The sequence below is a fragment of the Rissa tridactyla genome, chromosome 6 (assembly GCF_028500815.1).
Source record: "Rissa tridactyla isolate bRisTri1 chromosome 6, bRisTri1.patW.cur.20221130, whole genome shotgun sequence".
Taxonomy (NCBI): Eukaryota; Metazoa; Chordata; class Aves; order Charadriiformes; family Laridae; genus Rissa; species Rissa tridactyla.
The window spans coordinates 14,842,669-14,857,731 of NC_071471.1; positions in this window are offsets into that span (position 1 = coordinate 14,842,669).

A 15,063-nucleotide genomic window follows, 5' to 3' on the forward strand; every position below is an offset into this window, starting at 1 on the left:
TCAGCCACCTCCAAGCCCTTCCCACCCTGCCTGGCTCCTTGGTCTTCTGGAAGACCAGAAGTTCTCCTGGTGTTCAAGCTGGGGCTCCCTTAAGTCTCCCACAACCACGCCGTGCTGCTCCCCAGCCCTTCCTCCGTGAGCTTTTTGTTTGCAGCTGTCATTTGCCTTTTATTTTTAATAGCTGTCGCATTAATGCTTCCCAGGGAGCATCCCCGAGGACTCTGCTTTGGCTGCTTGGGTGCTGGCAGCCCGGCCGGAGCCATCACCGGCTGGGCTGGAGCTTTCCCTTTTGTGCATTGCTTGGCATTTCTTGGCAGCCCATTATTTTTTTTAAATTCTGCCATCCCTGGGGACCAGGGGACCTTGTGCAAATCTCTGCGATGGGGTTCAGCTCGGATTATGCAGAACAATGGCATAAGAAACTAGCTTTGCTGCCAACTCATCCCTGGTAGGTGGCTTAGGACTCTGTTGAGGATCACCGGTCGCGGTGGGACTGCGAAGCCGAACGCCAGCTCAGCTCTACCCTTCCCATCCAGGAACGTGGAAGGAGCATGGCTGAAAATTTGCGGCTTCCTGTGGCCGTGGGACAGGTCACCATCCCTGCAAGAGCAGGTTGGAGAGAGATACTCAGAGCAATGGGAAGCTCGGAGCTGGGCTCCTCCTTCCGCCCGTGGCTCCTCCTGGGTTTGGCAAGCAGGGAAACAAGCTCCCCCTGTACAGTGCACAGGGCATGTCTGGAGGGGACCCTTCTGCCCCCCACCCCCAAAACGGGACCAGTGATGGGGGAGGACCGGGTGGGAAGCTCCTGGGGAGCTGCTGCTGCTGCTGGGAATATGCCAGGGGGTCCCGGTGGCCCCCAGCCAGGGGCCGTACCTGCCCTGCCTCCCCCAGCTCCTGCTGCCCCACAGCTGCAGGCAGCCGCCCGGGAAGGCTTGCAACATTCCTGGCATACCGCAGCTCTCACGCCCCATGCTTTATTTACCCGAATCCGGATGCAGAGCGGCCTCCCGGCAGGTCTGCCTGTTTGCAGGCAGCTTTCCGGGTCCAGGGATTCAGGGAATGGGCTTTTCTTGAGAGCTTTGCCCACCACTTGGCCATCCTCCTTCCTGCCCATCGCCCTGTGGACCCCCATCCCCAGGGCTTCCACAGTCTCCGGGAGCCAGAAAATGGGGGAATACAGCACTGTATAGCGAGGTGACAGAGAAGAGCTGCAAAAAAACTGGGAAGGGAAAGGAAAACCTCAGAACCCATCTGTAAATGCAGGAGTCGGGCCATGGGCAGAAGATGCCTGAGCCTGGCAGGTTGGGGCAGGAGGTCGCAACTCCTCCTGCTACACCCCCGAGGATGCGGCAGCAGTGCCCGGGTTCCTTTGTTTTGGTAGGGTTGCTTTCCAGCCAGAGCAACAGCCTGATGGAGCTCCACGCCTTGGTGCAAGGAAGGCTGGCGTGGGTGTGCGTTATCACCCGCTTTATCGCCCTGTCGTCACAGGCATTTCCCTCTGCCCTTTCCGCACCGTCTCACTGGGTTTCACCATCAGCGTCACTGGGACCCACAGTCCTTTATCCCACGTGGTTCCTGCTCAGGCCAGGACGTGTCCTTGTCACCGTGGTGCAGTTGTCAGTGACTCTTTTGTTGTTTCAGCTGAAATACCATGTGGGAACGAAACCTCCTGCTCCTGCTCCCATCCCTCTGTCTGTGATCTCTGTGTCCTTGATCCTTGTGTCCCAGCATCCCTGCATCCCTGACCCCTGTGTCCCCGCATCCCTCTGTGCTTGATCTCTGCATCTCTGTGTCCTTGCATCCCTGCTTCCCTGTGTCCTTGATCTATCTCTGCACCCCTCTGACCCTGCATCCCTTTGTCCTTCATCTCTGCATCCCTGTGACCCTGCATCCCCGTGTTCCTGCATCCCTGTGTCCTCAGTCCTTGTATCCCTGAATCCCTGTGTCCTTGGTCTCTGCATCGCCACGTTCCTGCATCCTCGTGTCCACAATCCTTGCGTCCCCCTGTCCCCACTACCCTAAGACAGGGTGACAGGAGCTGTCTGCCGAGCTGCTGGCCGGGCTGGCGCCTGGATGCGACATCTTCTGCGGGCTGTACATCCGCAGCCCCGGCGAGATGGAAAAGGGCCAGCGGGCTCTGCTCTGAAAGCCACCACCATCACCCCGGTGGCTTGGAGTGAGACACCCTGTCCTGGGGCAGCAGCTCTCTCACGGATGAAAGGGAGATGGCTTGTCTGGCCTGTGGGCTACTGGGGAAGTTACTGTCCCTCCCGTGGTCACAGAGGGTCAAGGACAAGGCTGAGGATCTTGTTGGGGCCCCATGGCCATCCTCTAAGTCCAATTCCCATCCAGGAGCATCTCATTCCTCTGATGCCATTCCACAGCAGCATTTCTGCAGCTTTGGTTCCTGCTTTTCCTCGTTTCTCTTTGGAGCCTGGAGGTTGGAGTTTGGTCCTTGGAGCATCCTCAGAGGTTGGCAGGTCCTTTGTTGGCCCTGGTCTCTCCTCGCCCTCTCCTCTTGCATCTCCGCTCCTTTTCCACTTGCCAAACGGTAGAGCTGGACGGGGAAAGACAAGCTCATCACAACCTCCTTAGGATGGAAAACATCTCTTCGAAAAGCCAAAAAATCCCCAGCCGGATTTGGGAGAAAGGGAATTTCACTCCCCTTCCAAATAATCCCGATTCTTGTGGGGGAAGTTTGGCAACGCTGTGGGCCAGCCCTGCAGCCGCCTTCCCAGCAAACCAGTCGGGCAAACCGCCCTGCTTTCTCCTGCCTCAAGTCCCGGCTTGCTCGTCAGGCCGGCAGGAATGAAGCTCTCCCCGCCGGGCCTGCCGAACCCTTCCCTTCCCCCTTCCTCCTTCCCTCACCCCACCGCCTTCCCTGAGCTCCCTGAGCCCACCGGCTCCTCTCTGTGACCAGGGCTTGTTGGAGGGCTCTTCCCTGCTCTCCTGCTGGGGTGCAACACTTCTTCCCCCTCAAAGTTGCCACGTCGGGCTTTGCATCCCATTGCAATTACGAGCCGCTCCAAAGATGTCCCCTCCCTGCAGAGCATCAGCGTGTAGCGGAGGTGGGACCCACGGGATGTTGTTATCAAGGGGAGATGCACGGCCTTGTGTTCATGGGGGTGGCCGGGACTCCCTGCGGGATGCTCCATCAGCCCAGCTCCTGTGCAGCGCGAGCATCCTCCAGCACCAGGAGACCCTTCTCCATCCTCCCCAGGTCCCTCCCAGGCCCACGGTGGGGACCGGCTTGGTGTCATGGCCGGGATGCCGGGCTCCTGCTCCCGGCCGGCACAGAGAGAGCCGCCCAGCGCTTTGCTGGGATAAGCAGAAGCGGTCGGGCCGTGGCGCGAGCGCGGCAAATTCCTCATTCCTTGTCCCTGCGCTGTGCTGCCTGCCTGCCATCTTTGCATGCAAACAGTAAACAGGCTGTTATTATCCCGGATGCTTTGAATAACTGTGGCTATTTTTTCTCTTCCCAGTATTCTAAAAAGGCAAAAAATTCCCTGCGGTTTCTGAGTCAACTTTTTTTCTCCTCGCTCTCTTTTCTTTCCTTCCCACCACCTCTGTGACCTTGAAAAACCAGGCGGACGAGCTCACTGTCTCTCCCCGCTCACACCCGCTCCCCAGCCGCGCTCTGGCTGCCGCTCTTGCTGCTCCCCGCGGCTGACAGCGGGTGAATTTGGGGCCAAGTCTGGTGCTGGAGCAGCCCTGGGCTGGCGGTGGTGGGCAGGATCTGGCCTGTTGGGCACCTTGGCCATCGCCTGCCCTGGCCAGGGTGGATGGAGATGCTCGAGGAGGCCAGGGATGCTCGGGGAGGTCGGGGATGCTCGGGGAGGCCGGGGATGCTCGAGGAGGCCGGGGATACTCGAGGAGGCTGGTGATGCTTGAGGAGAATGGGCATGCTCCGAGAGTGCAGCCCACGCAGGCAGCTGGGTCAGGGATGCGGGATGCTGCCTGTGCTCCTTGGTTTGTGCCCTTGTGGGCTGGAAGATTTGTGGCCTGGGATGACGCAGGCAGCTGAGGGGAGCGCAAGAGCAGCCCGGCTATCCAGCCCTTGCAGGCAGCAGGTATTCCCTGGTTTGCCCCACAGGTCCCCTGGCAGGGCTGGGAATCATTCTTCCCCTTTCCTGCCTCCTCATCGTCCCACAGGGCAGCCCCGTAGGCGTTCCTCTGCCTTTGCTCGGGGGTGTGATCCCCAAAAGCCCTTCCTGCACCTGGTACCAGGACCTTTAGGTGGGCACGTGGCGGGCAGGGAACCAGGCAGGGGATGGCCGTGGCCGAAAGCCCCTCTCCAGCCTGGGCTTCAGCCCCCACAGGTCTGCGGGAGGTCAGAGCTGGTGGCCAGTGGCATGGGACGGGTCAGGGCTCCCGTGTCCCCACCAGCTCCTCCAGCTCCTCAATGGTGTGTATGGGTTGGGTTTTTGGGGAGCTTCTTTCCCTCCCCTGGTTTACGTTACTTCAAATGGGTTGGTGCTGTGCCGCCCCAGTGCTGGTACGTGGGTCTGGGGCCGTACCCGGGGCCGCAGGGAGGGATGTAGGGCCAGGGCTGGCTGCAGGCAGGGAACAAGCCCATGCTCAGCTGCATCCCTGCCTGCCCCAGGAGGAAGGAGATGCTCCACGTTCCACCCCAGGTTGTTTCATCTTGGCAACATTTTCAGGATGCTTTGGATGCTCCGGCAGCCGAGGAGCAGCCCAGATGGGTGGCGGCGAGGAGGCAAGGAAGAGGATGTTGGTGCCAGCCGGGATGCGGAGGACGGGCAGGATCCGCGCTGTGCCTCTCGCCCGTTGGCGGTTTGATGCCAATATGCAATGGTGCCCCTGGATCGAGTTCAAGTTTCCCGCTGGAGCTAGGGCTTGGTTGGGACGGTGGTGGTGATGGTCGATGAACAGCCAATGGATTCATCCTCACGCAGCATCTCCAGGGGAAAACCAGCACTGGGCTTTTGCAGGGGGGTCTGTCCGTGCTGGGAAGGCACCAGGGCGGGAGCTGGGGGACGGTGGGTCCCCAGGATGGTTGGGCTCCAGACACCAGCTGGAGGAGCATCCACAGGGACATGTCGAGGCGAGTGTCGGATGAAAGGCTTGGGGACCGACAGCTCCCTTGGGGTAACGAGAAGGTGCCAGCAAGTGGGACGGGGGTGATTCCATGTCTGGAGAGATACAAGTGCAAGGTCCCACCTCTGGGACATGAGAGCGGTAAAAACTGGGCAAGAGAGCAGGAGCAAAGCTGGCTCGCGGGAAATCCCGGCATCGCCGAGGTTGGCAGGGACCCCCGGAGACCCCAGGTCACCTCCCCACCTGGAGCAAAGTCACAGCAGGAGACTCAGGACTTCATCGAGTGGAGCTGCCATTGCCCGTGGGGATGGGGGTCCCTCAGCACCCAGACAGACCCCGCCGGCTCGCTGGAGGACTCGCAGGATGCTGGACACCCATTATCCTACTCATGTGTGTAAATTATTTATGTATCTCTTCTTTCCTTGACAGCTATAGGTGAGTTTTGTTTCACAGGGCAACAATCAGCATCCCTGACATCCCACACGTCCCCTGGGATCAGCGGCTCAGCGCAAGCAAAGGGGAGAGGGGCAAGAAACATTATTGAGTGAAATACATGTGTTTTTTTAGCTAAACATTATTCACATCCCCCGCATCTGTCTTTGAGTTGTCTGTGGCCCAAGATACCTTTTTATTTCTTCATTTATTTTGATCAATATATAATATCACCGTGACACTTTGGCAGCCCGGATTCGCACCAGGCAGGGGTTGTTTCCTGAAGCTTTTCATTTTTTAAAATATTCAAGCAGAAATTGGTAAGAAAAGGAACTGAGCATCCTCCGAGAGCTGATGAGGGTGTTTTTTTCTCAGTTGCTCGTTGGGTTTTGCCACAGCGGGAAAGTTTTAGAGGTTGGTGGCAGGTGCCGGCACACCTTCCCGGTGGGAGCAGCAGGAGCACACGGGGCTGGATCCAGCTGCAGGTCCCACCGAAGGGTGTCAAATATCCCACGGGAGCCGGGGATCAATTAAGGGGACGGAGCAAAATCGCGGCAGTCGGAAGCTCATTTGGAAGTGAAGGGGCTGGGAGGGGGATGAGGCTCTCGGCCCTTCCTCGGCGGGATGGGCAGGCGATGCCCGGCTGCAGGGGATGGCAGCGGTCGGAGCCATCGCTCGGGGCCGGGAAAGCCTTTAAAAACCACCGAACTTCATTCCCCAGGTCTTAACACCAGCGCTGAGTCACCGCGCAGCAACAAGTGAAACATTTTCCCATACAGAAATGGCTTCGATTCTTTTTTTTTTATTATTATTTTTTAATAAAAAAAAAAAGGCTTCTTCCTTCCAGGAAAAATTGGACATTTGGCATTTCACATTTCTTCGTAATTTTACTTCCCTCTCCACTTTAGAGCTAAAACTCTTCCGAAAAACAAGCACGTAAGAGTTTGTGTTGGTTGATCGAAGAGAAGGTGTCCGTTTCTCACTGTTCTCATCCTTAGGGAAATCACAGAAATACTGAAATTTGGGGGAAACAACTAGCTTCAGGCCAAAGGAAAGTTTTAACTCCCAAAGCTTGGAATTTTACACCTACAAGGTTTCCTTGAAATTTTGCTGGGGCGGGGGGAGGAGGGGGGGAAGGGCAGGGGGGAGGGAGAATCACTTCCCTTGAATTTCCTAATTCTTCTGTGGCGAAAGTCGGAGTGTGTTTCATCTCCAGTTGACACTTGGAAGCCAAACCTGGCGCTTCGCTCCCCTGCCGTGCTTTCCCCGCCCCCCCCCACCCTGGGTTTTTGCACCCCCCTGCGCTGAAGCGGAGATGGGGACGCCGTAGCCACCATGAGAGCCCAGCGGGGGGACACGGGGTGACCCCCTTCCCTGACTGTCCCCTCCCCGGGGAGCCTGGCCACCGGCCCCCCCAGGCTCCCTCCCACCACCGCGGGCTGGAAGCCGCGGGGAGCGGGGCGAGAAAAGGCGTTACAGAGCCTGAAATGAAAAAAAACCCCAAACCAAAAAAAACCCACCCCAAGTTTCAGGGAGAAAAACACAAACAGCGAGAGGCAGAATGTGAATTTTGGCCTCGGTGGAAAATGACACAGGCTGGAAAATATTCCCACCCGCATTTTTACAGCCTGAAAGCGCGATCCCTTTATTTTTTTTTTTTCCCCCCCGCCTTGCATAGGATCCAGCATGAAGTAACGCTACGCTGGCGGAGCCCAGCTTTGCGATTCCATGGCGTGCCCCAGCGATTTGTAGTCAGTGCCGTATTTGCCAGGCAAAGGCGGGTGGGTGCGGAGGGGAGGTCATGGCCACGGATGCCCGGACCCGCTGGAGAGCTTTCGGGGAGCCAGGGCAAGCCCCCGCCACCCTGACCGGCCGTCTTGGAACTCCTGGCATGTCTTGGACCCACCAAAAGTTTAGGAGCGTGTTGCCAGGGTAACCAAAACATATTATTTTTTCCAGCTGTCCCAAAAAAAAAAAAAAAAAAAAAAGTGGAATTATGGAGGGAAAAAAAAAAAAGAAACGGAACCAACAGAGGAAATTCTAAGAAAATGAAATCAGCCGGAAAACTGGCAAGCGGGACCCTGAGGAAGGCTGGCTGGAGACGGGCAGGGAGATGCTGGAGGTGCAAGTGAGGTCCTCTCCAGGCAGCGACGCCCAGCCGGGGCTATTCCTGAGCGGCTGCCCCCAGCGCCAGACCCGGAGTGGCTCCATCCCGGAATAGAGCCGCCATGGAGACGTTCCCCCATGGCAGCTATTTTGGGTTGTGTCCCTGCAGAGTTAAATGTGTGTCTGCAGCACCCAGGAGGCTCCTTCTCTGGGGCCCAACCACATCTGGCTTCTGCCCAAATGCCCCTGTATTTTCATCTTGGTCCTTGCTTCTCTTCCATTCATTTTTCTCCTCGTCTTGCTTGGTTTTACGGCTTGTTTAATCAGCACCGTTTCTTTTTCTGCCCCACGTTCAGTTGGCTCCGAGGCCGACCGGGCTGGGGGAGGATGGTGGGCTGGCAGGGACTCAGCATCGCCCAGCGCCAGAGCTCACCTGGTCTGGTCAGGAAGACCAGATTGCAAGTCGCAGACGTTTTTTTTTAGTGTGTGTGCTCTGCTTTTCTGTTTATCGCTCCTCGCAGGGTGTACTCCTGGCTGTCCTCCTCTTCTATGCCAGGCATTTGCTGGCAGTGCTGCTGGGTGAGCTCCTGCCCTGCCATGGAGCCGCGAGGGAAGCCAGGCAGCGAAGGCAGGAGAACCCACGTTGGCTTTGCAAGGTCCAAGAGGACTGCAAGAGAGAGGACAACCCATGCAAGAGAGGGTCATGGCTGCAGCTGAGCTTGGGCAGGCAGCTGGTGGCTTTGTGGGCATTTGACATGGGAGTCATGGGGAAGGAACATCACCCTTGGGACCGCCGCACCATGGGGAGCAGGAGGGCTCATCTGGGAGGCTGGGGTTGCAGAAAACATTGCTGCATGGCAAAGCAAGTCAGACATCACATCACCCCTCTTGGCTTCTGGTTGCTTCCAGGCAGGAGAACCAGTCCTAGCCCTTCCAAACCACATGCTGTTCATGCTCCACCAAACACCAGTCTCCACTCCAGTGGCCCAAACACCAATCTCCATTCCACAGTCCATCTCCACTCCCACTGGCCCTTGGAGGTTGGTGCTCTGGCAGGTGGGAGAGAGCACTGAAAACAGCTCTCAATCATCTGGAGTATCTCCAGCTACACAACCTGTCCTGGCTCCAGCACTGGGGATCCTTGGTGCCAGAACTAGGGATGCTTGGTGCTAGGACTAGGGATCCTTGGTGCTAGACCTAGAGATCCTTGGTGTTACACCTAGGGATCCTTGGTGCTAGACCTAGGGATATTTGGTGGCAGAATTAGGGATGCTTGCTGCTAGACCTAGGGATCCTTGGTGCTAGACCTAGGGATCCTTGGTGCTAGACCTAGGGATCCTTGGTGCCAGAATTAGGGATTCTTGGTGCTAGATCTAGGGATCCTTGGTGCTAGAACTAGGGATCCCTGGCACAACCACGGCACAAACACTTAAGAATGGAATCATGAGCGTACAGGCTCCTGTTGCGTTGTGGATCCCTCTTGCTGCCTCGCATTGCACAACCGAGGCGCAGCTGTGCATCTCCCTGACTGTCAGGTCTTGCTTACACGCCAGGGAACAAAATCCTGGGATGACAAAGCAGCAGCAGCAGCGTGCCAGGGTGAGCTCTACCACTGCAAAACAAACACGAGGCTTAACCCTTGAAAGCCTTCTCAAGCATCTCCATTTGGGGCTGACTCTTCCCACTGTCAGCCCAAAACAAACTCAGTTGTCCCCCACCTTTGCTGGAGGAATGGGGGCAGATGGCCTTTGCAGTGGGGCTGCTTTCTGGGCTTTTCTGTCCCTTGAAGATGTCATTTTGGGGTAATGGGTCTGCCTGCAGTTCAGCCCTGCCGTCCTCCTGTCCTAGGTGGCCAGGGACATGGGTCAACTCCTCCTGTGTTTTGACAGCACGTTTCGACAACGAAAAGACAGGGGCTTGAAGGGCTCAGGGATGGTCGGTATTCCCTCTTGCAGCAAGAATTTGCTGGGTAACCCTGGATGCTCCCCAAGCTTGACTTTAAGAACACGACTAGAAAGTGTTGGCCTGCTCCAACGTGCCGAGGCAAGCGCTGCCTCTTCCTTCAGGTTCTGCAACCAACCGCGGGTGCTTTTGTGCAACACCTGGAGACTTTCCAGAAGCTGGGGCAGGTCGGGGAGGTACAGGAGCCTCCCGGGAATGCCGGGTCAGCCTGCGGTCCCGCACAGGGGGCCTTGATGCTGAGCTCCAACTCCAGCACAGCAGGTTGGGATGGCATCGCTGCACTCCCCCCCTGCCCCGGGCATGCAACCAAGGTGGATTTTGTGATACCTTCTTTCATTTTGTCCATCTCGTCTTGAACCAGTTTCCCAGGGGCTGGGAATAACCCTCCTCCCATACTCTAGTGTTGTTCAAAAATGAGAATTCTGCAAATTCTTTCGAAACTCCCCAACTTTCTCAGCTTCCCTGCAGTCTCAGGGCTTCGTCATCCTTGAAAACTGGTGGAATGCGCATCATTTCCCCAGTGTCGTAAAGCTGACGTAACAGGGTGGTGAATCAGTGGGGATCTTTCTGCCTGAACCACGTTGTATCACGGTCATTGCTGAGATTTTGTTATTTTAAGCCACAAAGCCCCGTACAATCCAGTCTAAGTAAATGGCGCGTAACTCTGCTGTATCTAATTTCAAACCTGTGAACTGGTGAGAACTGTATTAATGCAAAACTATTCTGGTTCACGAGATCCCGCTCCAAACAAACTGGATGCCATGTGGTAATCCAAGCGGTGTGTAACATTATAAAGTGTATAAATAGCCCTCGCCGGCCTTCGCCTGGGTGTGTTGGGGGGGGCAGGGGGAATTATAACGCCTGTGTTTGCCTTAGAAAGATGAGCTGAAAGCTAGCAATGGGTTTAGGGCTTGAATTTACCTTCAATTCTGGTTTCTGCCACAATACAGATGCCAAAGCAGGTCGGCTTTGCTTGATGGAAATCTCATGAGACCTTCAGCCTACATGGCTTTTTCCAGGTCTTTAACTAACACCCAGCAAACCAGGGTGCTTGGTTCCTCAACGGTGGTCCCCGCTTTGCTGCCTGGCCACAGCATCCCTGCCACCGGCCTGCCAAGGATGGGTTTGCCTGGACTTAGAGCTGCCTTGAAACCAGCCCATCCAGCGGCCTCACTTTCTCCTGATTTTTCCAAGAAAAGGCTGACGTATCTGGAGATTGAAGGGCACAGGCCATGGAGCCACCAAAACAAGGAGAAACAATTCCCCAGGTGCCTTAGAAAGACATGGTCCGTATGGGGAGATACTTTGAGCGCCTGGAGGTGATGGGGGAGTGCCTCAGCCCCCGGGTTACTGCAGCCTTGTCACCGAGAGCTGAGCCCCGCTCCCATCCCAGCGTCCCCCTTGCCCGGGCCGTGGGGTGAATGAACTCTAGCTCTGGAGTTTGGAGCGGACACTATGTCCACATTCTTCAGCCCAGGGCCAGGAATGTCAGCTCCTGTCCCGACGCCAGGGGCTTGCATTCCTCCCCGACGCTGCTCCCAAAAAATGCCAGCCCAGAAGGGTGCCGGGGAGAAGGGGGTGCTGCTTGGTCTGGGGGGACGGGCGATGTGCTAAGCCCACAGAAAAGCCTCTACTGTGCTGGGGGAACGTGTGGCAGAGCTGGGCAGGGGTTAGCATGTGGCCGGGGTTAGCATGTGTGTACTGGCGTGTGTTTACTAAACACTGCTCCCGGCGAGAGGGAATGGCTGGAATTCACCCCCCTTGCTCCCCGCCAGACCCCAAGGACACGCGGGCGGACCCGGGGAATTCGCTCCTCCAGCCTGTTGCCATGGCTGCATATTTCAGAGACCCAAGCAGAAAAAAAAAAAAAAAAAAAAAAAAAAGAAGAAGAAAAATAGCAGGGAGAAAAAATGCAGAAGAGTAATGAGAGGGACTAGCGAGTCCAAGAAATGCATTAGATCATCCTTAGAAACTGGTGTCTGAGGAGTTCTCCATAGCTCAGGCTATTCTAATATTTATTGTGTGTTATTTAAACCATGACTCCTGGCACCAGCTGGGGCTCAACGGCACTGCGTGCTGCTCAGAAACATTATTAAAAGCTAGTCCTGGGCTCTAGGACCACTGGAGAGGTGCTGGAAGAAACCCATCCACGTTGGCTGCAGAAGGCAGTCTGCCTCCAGGTGCTGGCAGGATGGCAGCAGGGGTACCTCTAGCAAGCGTGACCCGGGGCAGAGCTGGCAAGCAAAGTAATGTGGGATATAAAACTACGAGCAAGATAAAAATCCTTGGAGAGGCTAAGCAAGGACAGGCCGGTGGCTGGCTCCAGCGTGAGAACACAGCTGAGCTGGGGCAGGACTCGCTGATACACCTCCCCGTCACCCATCGAGTGAAGGCGAGATGCAAACCTGTAGGCAAGCAGGTAGCCCGAGTTCCTCCGATCCTGAAGGGACTTGTTTATATCGGTGCACTGGGTATTTAAAACCACTCTGTGGGCAGTTTTTTACGAGCAGGTTTCGGCATGCAGATTGCGAGGCATTGCTCCGTGTCTGTGACGCTCCGGCAAAGCATCCCTTCCTCATGCTGAGGCAATGCAGGGCACCGGGAGCCTGGAGTTCCTGCTCTGGCCAAGATGATGCGAGTCTGGCTCATTTGCCCCTGCGGTGCCAATCTGGGCTCGCATGGGAGCCACAGGCGTGCCAAAACCCAGTGGGTTTTTAAAACCCTGCAATGTTGTGGCCCCTTTGGCTCTACTCGTGTCTCCTGGGAGGAAGCTGGCTGTGCAGCAATCTTGACTCTCTCGCAGGATTCCCCAACTTTGGTGTTAATGCTGAGACATGGGTGTGGAATGAGGGTGCCACAGTCCCTGGGAGCACTAGGGCCGGCTGCCCTATGCCACAGCCCCTCTCCAGAGCTGGGTGCCCATGGGAGTGTTTTCATAGAATCACAGGATGGTTTGGGTTGGAAGGGACCTTAAAGATCATCCAGGTCCACCCCTCTGCCCTGGGCAGGGACACCTCCCACCAGCCCAGGCTGCTCCCAGCCCCGTCCAACCTGGCCTTGAACACCTCCAGGGATGGGGCAGCCACAGCTGCTCTGGGCAACCTGGGCCAGTGTCCCACCACCCTCACAGCAAAGAACTTCTCGCTCAGATCTCATCTAAATCTCCCCTCTTCCAGTTTGAAACCGTTCCCCCTCGTCCCATGGCTCCCCTCCCTGATCCAGAGTCCCTCCCCAGCTTTCCTGGAGCCCCTTTAGGGACTGGAAGGGGCTCCAAGGTCTCTCTGGAGCCTTCTCTTCTCCAGGCTCTCTCAGCCTGTCCTCAGGGCAGAGGGGGCTTCAGCCCTCGCAGCGTCTCCGTGGCCCTAGGGAGGAAACCCTTTTCCCTAGGGATGAAACCAGGGAAAGGGATGGCTTAGCCAGGCTGGAGGTGGAACGGCAGAAGGACGCACCCAACACCCCGAAGCGCTGCCGGCACTCGTGGCGGGGATTCCCGTGGACCATGCCGGCGGGGAAGCGCTCCCCAGCCGCGCCTGCACCCAGACGGGCCGTCACAGCGCCCAGGGCTGCGGGTGCGGGGCCGGGTGCGGGGGAGGCGGTGGCCGCTCGCCGGCGACATGCCGGGCGGGCAGTGACACCTAGCGTCCCGCTCCGCTCCGCCGGGCCGCCGCTCCGGCTCGAACCCTGGGTTTTGGTTTTTTTTTTTGTGGGGGGGAACATCATATCCCGCCTCTTTGCTCGCTCCGGGGGTGTCCTGGGGGACCCGGTGTCTGCAAAGTGCAGCTCGCTCTTGGGTAGGGTGGAAAGGAGCCTCGGGCAGAGGGTTTGGTGGAGACAGAGCAGCTGGTTCTTGTCTTAACCCTCCAGTGCAAGGACCTGTCACCCCTGGTCACAGCCACAGTGCTCCTCTACCTGTCTGGTTAAAGCACTAAAACCACTGGATGCCATCCAGAGGGACCTGGACAGGCTGGAGGGGTGGCCCTGTGCCAACCTCATGAAGTTCAACCAGGCCAAGTGCAAGGTCCTGCATGTTGGTCAGTGCAATCCCAAGGTGGAGAATGGACTGACAGCAGCCCTGAGAGGCTCAACACAAGCCAGCAATGTGCGCTGGCAGCCCAGAAAGTCCCCCGCACCCTGGGATGCATCCCCAGCAGCGTGGGCAGCAGGGCGAGGGGGGGGATTCTGCCCCTCTGCTCCGCTCTGGGGAGACCCCCCTGCAGTGCTGCCTCCAGCTCTGGGGCACCAACAGCAGAAGGACACGGAGCTGTTGGAGCGGGGCCAGAGGAGGCCCCGGAGATGCTGGGAGGGCTGGAGCCCTGGCCCAGGTTGCCCAGAGAAGCTGTGGCTGCCCCATCCCTGGAGGGGTTCAAGGCCCGGTTGGACAGGGCTGGGAGCAACCTGGTCTGGTGGGAGGTGTCCCTGCCCAGGGCAGAGGGGTAGACCTGGATGATCTTTAAGGTCCCTTCCAACACAAACCGTTCTGTGATTCTGTGCAGGAGACATCTGATCCCGAGTGCTTAAAAACCACACAAGAATCTCCCGCTCATAGCATCCTCCTTGCTGCAAATATTAATTAGATATCAGGAGGGCTCTTTAAAAATTGCAGTTAGTCAATGATTTCCCATGTCTTGGTGTGGCAATGATGGTTCCCAGCTGAGGGCTTTTTTGCATGATTCATTCCGGAGCATTTCTCCTTGTCTGGTTTCATTCTGCGCACAATAACGCGTCTTTAAGGCACGTGTGAGACAAAGCTTATAAATTAGGGATAGAAAATCTGTTGCCCTCTCCAGGAGGGATTATTAACATGGGTTGTAAGATGCCAATATTACCAAAATAAAGGCAGTGTTGAAACTGAACTGCATGACTGTAAATTTTCTGTGTGGCTTTCACGCCATAAAAACGCCTGTAGATGGTATTTCAAGAACAGCCTTTGGATTTTAGTGCCGTTCAAGAGATGTTAAGCACCACACCTGCAGCAGAAGGCTCGTTTCCACCTGACCTAACCCTCACCCTGAACCATGGGGAGATGCCTCCCGTAGGAAACAGGAGCCGGAATTACTTGTGTGACCTGTCACTGGATGCTGTGGCCCGTTCTGTCGCCCACAACGAAATAAAGAAGCCAAATAAATGCAAAATGCTGGAAGCGATTCAAGGTCAGGCTTCCGCTTTACAGGGAAATGCCAAGGAAATGGAACTTATTTTACTTATGTGAGAGAAATGGCTGATCACGGTGATCCCAAGGGAGACGTCTCAGGGGGAATGGAGGCATCCAGCAGAGAAACTCTCCCCGTTTCTGCAGTCCATGAGGTCAGTGACTTGCTGCTGAATCACCTCGTCTAGAAAATGCCTGGCTGGGGATTTTTGTCACAACAGTGACCGAGTTTTAATCAGCAGAGGGACGAGCTGGTGAAAACGTTGCGAGGATCCTGCAGATCACTTCTCTTCCGCTCTTGGGAGCTGTTGTCCAAGACGGGGCAAGACCTGGCCCAAGCAAGTGCCTGCTTACAG